At 36.4% G+C, this 5,420-nt stretch overlaps 1 protein-coding gene across 1 annotated transcript in view; it reads right to left on the bottom strand.

The window, feature by feature from the left end:
* Nucleotides 1–5,420, bottom strand: part of LOC106874910 (inositol-tetrakisphosphate 1-kinase) — a 123,742-nt gene that overhangs the window by 45,955 nt on the left and 72,367 nt on the right. The gene's annotated exons all lie outside the window — the stretch shown is intronic.

Raw genomic sequence — 5,420 nt, 5'->3', positions numbered from 1 at the left:
GGGAAGGTGACCAATGAGCAGAAACTGAACGTCAAGCAAGAATAAACTGCATTATTCATGCTCGACTGAGTTATCTCCCTTCAAGGACACGTATTAGGGTCAATATAGAGAATAAGAAAAAAAACAGAAGAGGTCTTCCAGTATGGTCAGTCCAATGGTGAAAACCATTGACAGAATATATACAGATATACACACAAAAAATGTATATTATTTTTTTACCCATCTTATTTCAGTAACATAGCTGAGATCAATGTTTTCCTGTAATTTGTTACAGTTGTATATTGATAGAGCAAGTGTTATTGCAATTAGCTGTTCTTTGTTACAATTGAATCCTCACACAACTTTGAAGCTGAAGTAACTAGAGTTATATAACTTGTTTAAAGGAACATACCAGTATATTAGCATTAGTATTCTATTGTCAAAGTTGAGCAGAAGAAGTGACTGAGTATATTTTTTATTTTTTATATTATTTATTTTATCTAGTTTCAGCTCACGAGCTGTGGCCATGCTGGGGCACCGCCATTTGATGTTGCTGCACAATTTCACTTCACGAATACTTTTCAGGAATTGACATTTGGTGCATGAGAGAGTTTGATGCAGCTGCCCTCATCTGTACCTCCTGTTGCGAAGTTGGTTCATCTGGGACACTTGACAGAAAGAGGTCCAGCTTTATTTTAAAGACACCTACATCCACCCCATGCAGGTCTCTCAGGTCCTTCGGGAGGATATTGAAGAGCTCTGGACCTCTGAAGCCCGGGCTATTACAATATCTTGTCCTACATCTTGATGGCAAATTTGGAGTCCTTAGCACTTATGCAGTGGCGCCCTGTTCTAGTATTTGTGTAACTCTCAATACCAAAGTTTGGGACAAGTCCTTCGAGGATCTTCCAGATGTATATTATGGCATATCTTTCTCGTCTACGCTCTAAGGAATAGAGTCTTAATCTCTTGAGTCTTTCCCAATAGCTTGTATGCTGCATAGAGGCTATCTTCTTCGTGTAGCTTCGTTGCAATCCCTCCAGGTCCAGTGTATTTAATGGGTACTGCATTTAGTTTTGCATGTTGATAGCACAAGGCTTGAAACTTTTCAGCATTGAACTGCATGCTATTCTTTTCACTCCACTTGTATATTTCATCCAGCTCACATTACAGGTGCATATATATGTTTTTTTTACTATATCCATTCTTTTCTTTTATTGTATTAAAATAAATATTGGTTATAATTGTTTTTCTTACTCTTAATTCTTCAACTGTACAGTAGATGGTAGAATCTAGTTTTGTTTGTCGGACAAACTAGAGCAAAGATATATGTCTTAATGAGAGACATGACATAATGGCTGTCGCAGTAAGATTTTGAACACATAACCATGTACTCAGCAGTACTCCAAAACATTAACTTTACATCTGTTAAGACTGGTACCCTCCAACTTCTCTTTCTCATACTATTCTATCCTCATTCCATGACCTCAACACTGTCATCTTTCCATCTCTGGCTCACATCTTTGACTCCCACTCACACACACACAGATCTCTCCTTCTATGACCCTCTCCAGATTCTTGCTACCCTCATCTTTTTCTTTTTCTTGTTCACTTTCTTCATACCTTTCACTTATAATCACCCAAATAACGTGGGATAGCAATGGATATCTCTGCTTCAAATCCCTTTTTTTCTTTTCTTTCCACACTCCCTCCTCCAACAGTATCTACTAAGTTGCTCTCTTCACTGCTACTCTCCCACAATATTTCAGTTCCTTTTATTATACTCTAACTTCTCTCATCACCTTGCCTTAATCCGTCACTCACTCTCTTATGCTCCTTTCTATCATGGAGCCTTTCTTTAGGCTCTTTATCCTTGCAAGTTGCAAGGCAATCTTGCTAGTGCTGGTGTTATAAAAATGCACTCAATACACTTATTAAAGGGATTGATATTAGGAAGAGCATTCAGGCATAGAAACCATGCGAAAACTAAGACAGTGAAGCACAACATATTCTTCCAACTTGTTGGATCCTGTTGAAGTATCCAACCCAAGCTAGCATGGAAACAAATGTAAGATGATTAGAATAGCAGACAGACAATATCAATTTAATAACAGGGTGACTCAAAACTGAATTTTTTTAGTAATATACACATACACATATATACATGCACATATAAATATACAGACACATACAATCATATATGCACACACATACATATTCACACACACATGCATGGCACAAACATAGTGGTTGAGAGCACTTAGCACTCATATAGTTCCATGTGTAGTCTCATTGTGTGGCACCTTTGGTAAATGTTGTGGAGTGTTAGTTTGACAAATAGTTTGTGAGTAGAATTTGCAAGATAGAAACTGTGAAAAGCCTGTCAAATATATATATCATCAGAAAGAGGAAAGAGAATCTCCTTTCTATCACTCACTCACTCACTCTTTCTCTCTAGTCAAATAGTCATTCATGCTGTTATTTCTATTTGATGTCTTTACCAACAACTATGATATAGCTGCCTATTATTGTCTTTCTTCCATGATTACCTCCTCCACTGCCTGTTTACTCTTGTCCTTCCACTATCATTTTTTTTTTATCATCCTCTTACCCAAGTTTTCTCTTCATCACTCTCATTTCTGTTCATTCTGATCATGCTGCCTTAAATGTACAGAGATAATAGAGTAGAGAGAAGACTTTAGTCTTTACAAAGATAAATCAAAAATCTCTAATTTTAGTGTCGTGATAAAATTTACCTGTTATGTGGATGGTAAATGTACAGAGATAACAAACTAGAAAGGACCCAAGAACTAGACAACTACTCTAGTGCTAGTCTCAAGCTAAAATGCACCCACTGCACTCTACAAATGGTTTCTATAGCAAGGGTACTTATGAGTAAAGCATGGTCCCTGACTTAACTAGATGCGCATTAATTCCAAACAAGAATTGATCCAGACTGTCATAACCCATCCAATATATGCCATCACAGAAAGTGACCTCAACGAATACTGTCTAACTCATACAAGTATGGAGAAGTGAGCATTAAAATGATGATGTTTTAAAGTGGACAAGTTAGTAGATAGACTGGCAGACAAATAGATGGACGTATGTGTGTATGTATATATGTGTGTGTGTGAGACAAATAAATGTACGTGAGTGTGTGTGTGTGTGTATATATATGTATGTGTGTGTGTATATGTGTGTGTGTATATATATGTGTGTGTGTGTGTGTGTGTGTGTGTGTGTGTGTGTGCATGTGTATAAGTTGTACTTTGTTGATTTTTACCAGTGTAAGCTTGTGTGTTGTGTTCTTTTATGTCAAAGCATTACTTAGATATTTGATAAAGAGATATTGATGAAATGAATATCAGAACTAAAGCATGTAACTAGTATTGATATGATTGACTAATAGAACATCTTTTATTCCTTTTTTCCTGTTTCACTCAATAGGCAGTGGCCATGATTGAAATAGCAGCTAAACAGCTACTGTCAAATCACAACCCATATCTTATAAAAAGAAGAGGACAAGTAGTAAGTAGTAGTAGTGACAGTTATAGTAATGATAGCTGTACTAATGTTGGTGGTAGTAGTAGCATCAATAGCTATAACACAAGATGAGGAGGAGGGGGAATGCCAAGAGTCACTGAACTATGCTCCATTTAAACTGTTCACATGAAAACCAGCATATACTTTAAGCAATTAGTGTATAAAGGAAATTAAAATTACAAAATAATTTATCAAATTTGTTTGAAACAAGCGCATTATTGATGTGCTAGCTTTATGGAATAAATGGTCAAATTTAACCCTTCAGCATTTACAACAGCTATCTCTACTCTTATGTCATGGCATATTCATACCGTTGACGAATCATGGCTTGTTCCTCCTCCATTTATGTCTGTCTCCCCCAACATCACCTAGGTCTTTCTCGCTTTGCACGTTCATTCTCTTCTTCATCCAGTCGAACATCTTCATTCTCTGCCTTCCTCTCGCTCTCCTTCCCACCAGCTCAGTCTCCACCATGTAATGCTCCATTCCATCATTCTCTCTGAGAAAATGACCAAGAAATCTCCACTGTATCTCTCTGATAGTATCCATCAGCTGTTTCTTTACTTTCATCTTCTTCAACACTTCCACATTTGTCATCCTATGTACCCACAAGATTCTAAGCATTTTTCTATAAAACCACATTCCTGCAGCTTTGAATCTCTTCTCCATGACTTTTCTTATTGTCCAAGACTCACATCTATACATTAGCACCGGTCAGATGTAGCACTTCAACAGCTGTATCCAACCCAAATTTTCTATCTTTTTTTTTTTTTTATGTTCATATTGGTCAGATCTGGATTTTCACACCTACCGTATGTCATTCTAAAATTAACAATCACATCATTGAAATCTCAATGCTACAAGATAATATATGATTAATTTGAAACAATGTGAATGAATAAGCATTACATTTGACAGCGTAATCTGGATGCTAAAGGCTTATCTCATGTTAGAACAAACTGCACAGCATCTTAAAGATTGACAGCACTTGACAAATTTCATTTTTGTATTTAGTTTGTAAGATTCTTGATGAGAACAGGTGTCTTTAAACATATTCTGTTGGGTTTTGAGAGGGTCATTATGTTAATAATAAACACATGTACTGGTTCTATTTCACTTCTTCATTATTTATTTGTCAATTGGTTAACTATTTAACTACTTAACTAATTACAGGGGACTGAACCAGTTGCTATCAGTTTGTGTCGCTTGCCATTAAGACATCATATATTCTCAGACCCTATACTACCAATTTCTTCTGCAAAATTGTGATATAACAATGGCCCATCTGAGAAATGAGCATCTCGAGATGGAGTGACTGCTGCAGCAAGTATCACTGGCCATTCTCTGCAGCAATGCCATCATGGTCATTAGTGCAGGGTGCAGTTCAGTACATCATTTGTTCCAGTGTGTGTAGCCCACTGTCCCTTCTCCTCCATCAACAGTTGCTTTACACCCCACATTTTTTCTTTTCCGTTTTCAGCTTTGTTTATTCTGTTATTTTGTATCTAAATGTTATAATTTAAAATGTGATCTGTTGTATAACTGACTGTAGGAAAAGCATTTTTCTTCTTAACTAATCAATTGTCTGATTAATTGATCAATTCATCAATCAATCATTTAGGTTGTTAAAGCATTTTTGCCACCATTTATGATGGCATGTCATTAATGGAGTTGCGAATAGCAATGAAAGGACTTTGACAAACCTAACCGACTGATTAGTTAAGTGGTTAAATAGTTAACCAATTGACAAATAAATAATAAAAAAGTGAAATAGAACCAGTGTGCGGTTTATTATTAGTATAATGACTTTCCCAAGGTACAAAACTAGGCAAATTCTTACCCCATTACGTTCATATTTTTTCAAGAATTCAGTGGTGGTGGTGATAGGGGGGGGG

This window comes from Octopus bimaculoides, chromosome 3, assembly GCF_001194135.2.
Source record: "Octopus bimaculoides isolate UCB-OBI-ISO-001 chromosome 3, ASM119413v2, whole genome shotgun sequence".
NCBI classification, from domain to species: domain Eukaryota; kingdom Metazoa; phylum Mollusca; class Cephalopoda; order Octopoda; family Octopodidae; genus Octopus; species Octopus bimaculoides.
This window is presented reverse-complemented; position numbering and strand designations above follow the sequence as displayed.